Source organism: Anolis sagrei, chromosome 3, assembly GCF_037176765.1.
Source record: "Anolis sagrei isolate rAnoSag1 chromosome 3, rAnoSag1.mat, whole genome shotgun sequence".
Lineage (NCBI taxonomy): Eukaryota > Metazoa > Chordata > Lepidosauria > Squamata > Dactyloidae > Anolis > Anolis sagrei.
The window spans coordinates 152,356,403-152,363,437 of record NC_090023.1 but is presented as its reverse complement, the minus strand read 5'-3'; positions in this window follow the sequence as shown (position 1 = coordinate 152,363,437).

Sequence of the window (7,035 nt, the reverse complement as noted above, 5' to 3'; positions counted from 1 at the left end):
GATCGCGGCCGCCATTAACGAATTGATTCGTTATTGTTTCGTTATTGTTTTGTAATTTTTTTACCATTTACGAAATTTCGTAAATATCGAACTTTTTTTAAGGAAAATTTCGGAATTCTTTGAAATATCGAAACGCAAAAAACCCCCAAAAAACGAATCGATTTTAGAAACAAATTTTTCCGTTGTTACCCAGGCCTAGTCTCTAGAGACCTCTTCAAACATGCCAGCTGGAATCTCCATGGATCATGGCAACATGATCTACATGGATCATGTTGCTCCACACCCTGAATCATCCTGGTTTCCCCTCTACCTTATCACACAGGGGAAGCATCTGCTAGCCAGCTTGCCCCATTGAGGGCCATGCAACCATGGGAAGCCTCCCGTATTGCCATCAAAGGCTTTTTTCAGTGGCAACTCAGCATTTGCAGCAGTTTTGCTATGGAGCCATCCCACAAGTATTTCTCTGGTATTTGATGGGAGCTGGAGGAATCGGAGTTGCCACCAAGATTGGTCCCACATGAAGAGGTCCTAGGGACATCTCACGGGCCACAATAAAGTTCCATGTAGACAGCTGTGTGTCTGTATATGTTCTACACTTCTTTCCTAAGGCTTTATAAGATATTTTTCAGCTGATGGGGAAAAGGGACTTAAGCAGAAGTTTCTCTATATGGGGAAGAAAAATATCCTCCCCCACTCTTCTCTGTTTGGGAGGAATGTATAAAGGGCAGATCATGAAATGTAACTAGGAGGGCAAGGCCTCTTGAAAGTATTCAATTGTCTAGGGAAAGGAAGAGGGAAAATATTTTCCCTGACCCTGGCCACCCAGCGTTTACATTTAGAAAGAATTTCAAACCGCCCTGTGAAAGATTTACAGCAAGAAAAGGATTATTGGAAATTCATGCTCATCGTAAAGGCACAAAGAGGGCAACATTTTCTCTTTCTGCTACATTTGCTGCCACTGTCCTTCCTGCTTTGTTTCAGTGCCTTTTTGTACAAGATTTAAACTGCAGCAACAACAAAAGTTGCTTGCTCCAGCTGGTATCAAAAAAATTCCTTCCATCATAAAGGCAACTTCCTACTAAAGATCACCTCCTGTTTGAAAAAAAGTCAGGCTCAACCGTTATATTAACCTTTTGCCGAAAAGACAGCCTGAAATGTTTGGAAACTGTATGGGAAAGAAGAGAATGCTAAAATCAAAATAAGATTATTTAAACATTCATCTTGTTTAACATCAAAACACACTTATTTTAAACATAAGCTACTTTGAAGCAGTTTGCATCAAATCACAATGTCATTTAAAAACTTTGCAGGTTAAAACATTTTTGTAAAATGAAAATGTCTAGGTTTTGTTGGTATTTATATACAATGCTTGAAATGCCAAATCTAACGCAATATATTTTTTTCTGTCTTTTCCCGAAGTGATGAATGAGGGTTTCATCAGATTAGTGGGCATCCCTGCTTTTTAGTCATCTCCTTCCTCCTGCAGAACTCTGGGAAATGTAGCTTGGGAAGGGGATCACCTCTCTAGCTGAGAATTGCAAAGGCACCACCCTACATTTTCTAGAGTTCTGCGGGAGGCAGACGACACCAAATTATCTGGGGTGGCTCCTTTAAATGTTAATCTGATGAGGCAGTGAGTCATATGATCCAGCTTTAGCAAAATGCAACACAGTGCAGATATTCTGTTAGTGGCAAATAAAGCTTTCTTACCTCTGTTAAATAATGTGGGATTACAAGAGGGAAATTGCTCCTTCACACATGAGGACTTCACTTTTGTGGATTTCATTATTTGTTCTGGAGGACCTATAAATGCCTAGAGACCTGCTCTCTTTTGGAATCTCTAGTCCTCCAGCATGACTCTCTCATCAACTTTTGGCAGAGGAATGGCTATAGGTTGTTTTCAGAGGATGCCTGAAATTAATATTAGAATCATAGAATCATAGAATCAAAGAGTTGGAAGAGACCTCATGGGCCATCCAGTTCAACCCCCTGCCAAGAAGCAGGAATATTGCATTCAAATCACCCCTGACAGATGGCTATCCAGCCCTTGTTTAAAAGCTTCCAAAGAAGGAGCCTCCACCACACTCTAGGGCAGAGAGTTCCACTGCTGAATGGCTCTCACAGTCAGGAAGTTCTTCCTCATGTTCAGAGGGAATCTCCTTTCTTGTAGTTTGAAGCCATTGTTCCGCATCCTAGTCTCCAAGGAAGCAGAAAACAAGCTTGCTCCCTTTTCCCTGTGGCTTCCTCTCACATATTTATACATGGCTATCATATTTCCTCTCAGCCTTCTCTTCTTCAGGCTAAACATGCCCAGCTCCTTAAGCCGCTCCTCATAGGGCTTGTTCTCCAGACCCTTGATCATTTTAGTCGCCCTCCTCTGGACACATTCCAGCTTGTCAATATCTCTCTTGAATTGTGGTGCCCAGAATTGGACACAATATTTCAATATTAGCACTTGATGAAATTAATATTAGCTGCTATGGCCTAAAAAAGAGGTTCTACAGGCTGGCTTTACATGCCTTTTGGAACATACCAGAATGTTGTTGTATATTCAAAAATTAAATCCAAATTGGTTCCGTGTAGGATGGATTCCCAAAATTTAGCAGAGGAGTATGTGCCTTCTGCAATGTTGTTATCTATAACAGAGGAAAAGATCAGCAATGCTTTTGCTTTGCGCTCCATTTATTTCAATAGAATTTGAAATGTTTTTTTCACCCCCTGTGGAGATGATCTTAATTTATTAAGAAGCAAGAAAGAGAAACAAAATAAGGGAGGGAAAAGATGTGGAAATTGATGGCAGAGGGCATGCGTGTGTGGCAACTCAGTAAGTGGATTCAGCCCTCTGAAGTATTCGGATGCCTGGAAGAGCACACATGGAAAGCAACCACAATGAGGCACATCACTTAAAACAAATTTAAAAACTACTATTTAGTGTAAAAAATACATGGTGATAGGAATCCCAATTTCTCTCAAAGGTGGAGGTGCAAGGACCAATCTTTTCCCTTGCCTCCCAGGCAGATAAAACTGTATCTGTATTTTGAAGAAAATAGCTCCAGCTAGAAGACATCAGCAATACTAAGAGTATTGATTCAGAGGTCTTCCTGGTCAGTTGAAAGGCCAAACAGGGCATAGGGTTACAGCCTGTGTTGGATGGGGTTACTCTCACCCTGAAGACGCAGGTTCGCAGCTTAGGAGTGATCCTGGATTCATTGCTGAGCCTGGAACCCCAGGTTTCGGCGGTGGCAAGGGGAGCTTTTGCACGGTTAAAACTTGTGCACCAACTGTGCCCATACCTTGAGAAGTCTGATTTGGTCATGGTGGCCCACGCTCTGGTTACATCCTGAATAGACTACATGGGGTTGCCTTTGAAGACTATTCGGAAACTTCAGTTAGTCCAAAGGGCAGCAGCCAGGTTACTTACTGGAGCAACATACAGGGAGCATACCACCTTCCTGCAGTGTCAGCTCCACTGGTTGCCAGTCCACTTCTGAGCACAATTCAAAGTGCTGGTCTTGACCTATAAAGCTCTATACCGTTCTGGCCCGGCTTACCTGTCCAAACGTATTTCCCTCTATGTCCCGCCTTGCAGTTTAAGATTGTCCAGGGAGGCCCTGCTCTTGGTCCCCCAGTCTTGCAAGTGTGCTTGGCAAGGACGAGGGACAGGGCCTTCTCGACAGTGGCCCCATGCCTGTGGAACTCGCTCCACAGTGAGATCAGGTCAGCGTCTTCCCTCCTTTCTTTCAGAAAGAAGGTTAAATCATGGTTCTGGGACCAGGCCTTTTGACAGCAAGCAAGTCAGCACTTTGGATGTTGAATCAGACTGGAATTAGCTATATGGATTAATAACGATGTTTTTAATGTATTTTTAACTTAATGTTCTATTTACTGGTTTAAACTGTTGTTTTATTTGTTTATATTTGTATTATCTTGTGGCATCGAATTGTTGCCGGTGTAAGCCACCCTGAGGAGGTTGAGAAGGGTGGCTTGGAAAGGTGAGAAATAATGTAGGAAATAATTTAGGAATTGAAGTAAGGTCAGAGCAGATAAAGCACCATTTTGGAAACCAAAGGAATTCCCAGATCTCATGTGTTGTGATATTTTCAGTGTATCCTATAACTTCCAACACTAATTTGAGCAGTCTTTTGGAAATGGCAACAGAAACAAAATAACAGGAAATAATGTCCATATTTGTCCCACAACCCATACAAACTAAAAATCTAAGTGTGAATAAAATTGGGTGTTCTTGTTATTATTGTTGTTGTTTTAACTTTGACAGAAACGATCTGAGTGACAAGTTTGAGTGACTCTGTGTCTGTCTCTAATTACCAGGGGAATACAAGTGGATTGAAGAGTTTAATAGCCCGGGAACAGAAACTTTTCACAGGCAAAGGATGACCTACTGCTACATAAATATGCTTGATTAATGATGCAGAGTCTCTCTCCTCTCCCACAGCTGACGAAATGGTTTGTAGCACCAGTCAGTCACAGACTGTTGATGCCACCTTAAAATCCACAGAAGGAATTTTTCCATGGCAAACAAGTCTGCTAAACCAGTGTTAGTTATCTCTAAGTTCATAACTATATTGCTTTGTGAATTTTGGTGACTGGTTATTGCAATAGATCTTCTATATTTAGCCCCTAGAATGGCAACCTGACAAGAGAGAGGATGAGCACATTAAAGACACTGAAATGGCAAGGCTTGAGGTGGAGATGTTGGCACAAGTCACTTGTTGGGCAGCAAATTGTTCTTTACAAGGGAAAGAGAGAAATGATTGTGAATGGGAAGCACTGGAGAAAGTCACTTTGTGAGAGGCTTATAAGGCAGTTTGAATCTGCTTTGCACAGGCCCCATCTACCCAAACACAGTGTGGCATAGGAAATGGATTAGCCTGGGGCATCCATTTGATGATAATCCATTTTAACCTGGAATAAACCTGATTGTCCAAGTTTATTTCAAGTTTTAAAAAACCTGCAAAGGTCTAAATTTTACTGGAAGATCCAGACCTATGGAGGTAAGGAGGCAGTGGGGACCATCTCCTGGGACCACAATTCACAATCCCAGAATGTATCCCCAACACCAAAGCCATCCCTCCTTCCCTGATGCAGGCAGTCTGGGGAGGAGGGATGGCAGTACAAGACTCCCCTCTCCATTTAGCAGTAAAAATAGAGGAAAACCTTTCCTTCAAAGGAGAGGGGAGTGGGATGATGGCCATGCCAAGCCATTCTTATTACAAATTTGCATGGGTGGGTATGTGGCCAGCAAACGCCAACTCCCTGTCTGGCTCCAAAATACGGGAATCGGCATTTTGAATGCTGATTCCTCTCACATTTCAGGCATTTTTAGTCAGTGTAGACCCTTATAAAGCAGTTATAAAGAATCTGACCATAAAATGCAGATTCATACTGTATGTGGCAGTGTAGATTAGCCTCAGTCTGTGCCTTAGGTTCACTCATGATGATGGAATTTACATGAATATTTTCTGGAGACCTTCCCAAGGGCAAGCCAAACTTGTAAGGTTTCTCCAAAGACATGCCTGCTGGAAGCTACCCCTAGAGATGCTATATTGCTATTAAAGATTTTTGAAGGGAACAATGAAAATAAAAAAGTGTATTGCTGTATTGTTGGTGTGCAGCAAATGGGCAAAGTGACCACTGGCACACATTAAAGAGGGCCTGAACAACTTCTAAAAGGCACCAAATGGGCACAGTGGGCCCTGGCACAAGGAAAATGCAGGAAGATGTTTAGCCTCAGCACTGGTTGGACATGTGTGGATAGTTGCCCTTGCAGAAAAACTTACTTTAAAACTCCGAAATGGTAGAGGGAAACAAAGAAGGCATGGTTGGCACAGTTTCGTTTCCTTTTATTTCATCAATAAGTGGGTAGAAGTCATTGTGTCTCCGCCATCACATCAGCAAACATTTTCAAAGAGAAAGGATTCATCTCTGTAACCAGGACACTGAAGTAGTTTATTTGATCATCATTGATTGAGACAACTCATTAATATTAGGGTCTAACCATTAATCAAAATTATAGTGTTCTTAGCTATTCTGGAAGAGTAGAGGTTCTAATTTTTTTTAAAAAAATATTAGAATAATTACTATTAGATCAGTGCTTTGATAACACTTTTGCATGCAGAAGCTTTTAATCACTGATTTATTTAATTAATTTGTCAAAATGTATTTTACAATAATTTAGAATACTTAAAAACTTTTATTTCCCTGGAAATACTATGATTATAAAATGAAAAAAAAAACTTTTTGATGGGGTATTTCAATGCAACTAGGGGCACTTCCACACAGCCCTTTATCCTAGGAGCATCTGTGTTTAAAAAGTGCATGTTTTCTGGGGTGAGTGTCCAGATGTTCTCCCGAAACTTTCCGGGAGAACACTTGGACACTCTAACCCCCTCCCCAAAAGCTCCCCAAAGCACTGTAAAAGACAAAAGAACTTACCTGTCCTCCATTAGAAAGGACATGCCAGAAGAAAGGCGGGGGGGGGGGGGGGGAGCAGAAACAATTTTCTTCCTCCCCCCCCCTTCTCTTGGCGCATCATTTCTATGTGCCAGGAGAGCTTCAGCAGCTCTCTAATGGAGGCCGGGTAAGTTCTTTTGTTTTTTACAGTGCTTTGGATGGGCTTTTGGGGAGGGGGTTGCTGTTCTCACAGTTTTCTGGGCTAATTCCAGATACCAGAAGTAGTGGGTTTATCCTGCACTTTCCAAGAAGGTGCTGAATAAACCCAATAACAAATTAATTCTCCACAAATCAGGGTTTTCCTGGTTTGTGGAGAATTAATTTGGGTTTGTCCAGGATGTCGTCTGGACAGCTCCCTTTTTATTGAGGGAACTCCTGCTTTAAATGAGCTGTCTAGATGCATCCTAGGGCAAAATATTCTTTACATCCTTAACATTGTTCTGCTAGGGATCACACATAACCTAATTTCCTGATAGCATTTCTTTATTTTAATTTAGTAAACTCTTTCTTCCTTGCATCTATAGGTATGTCCTGGTGCTTATATGAACCATACTGATACATTCA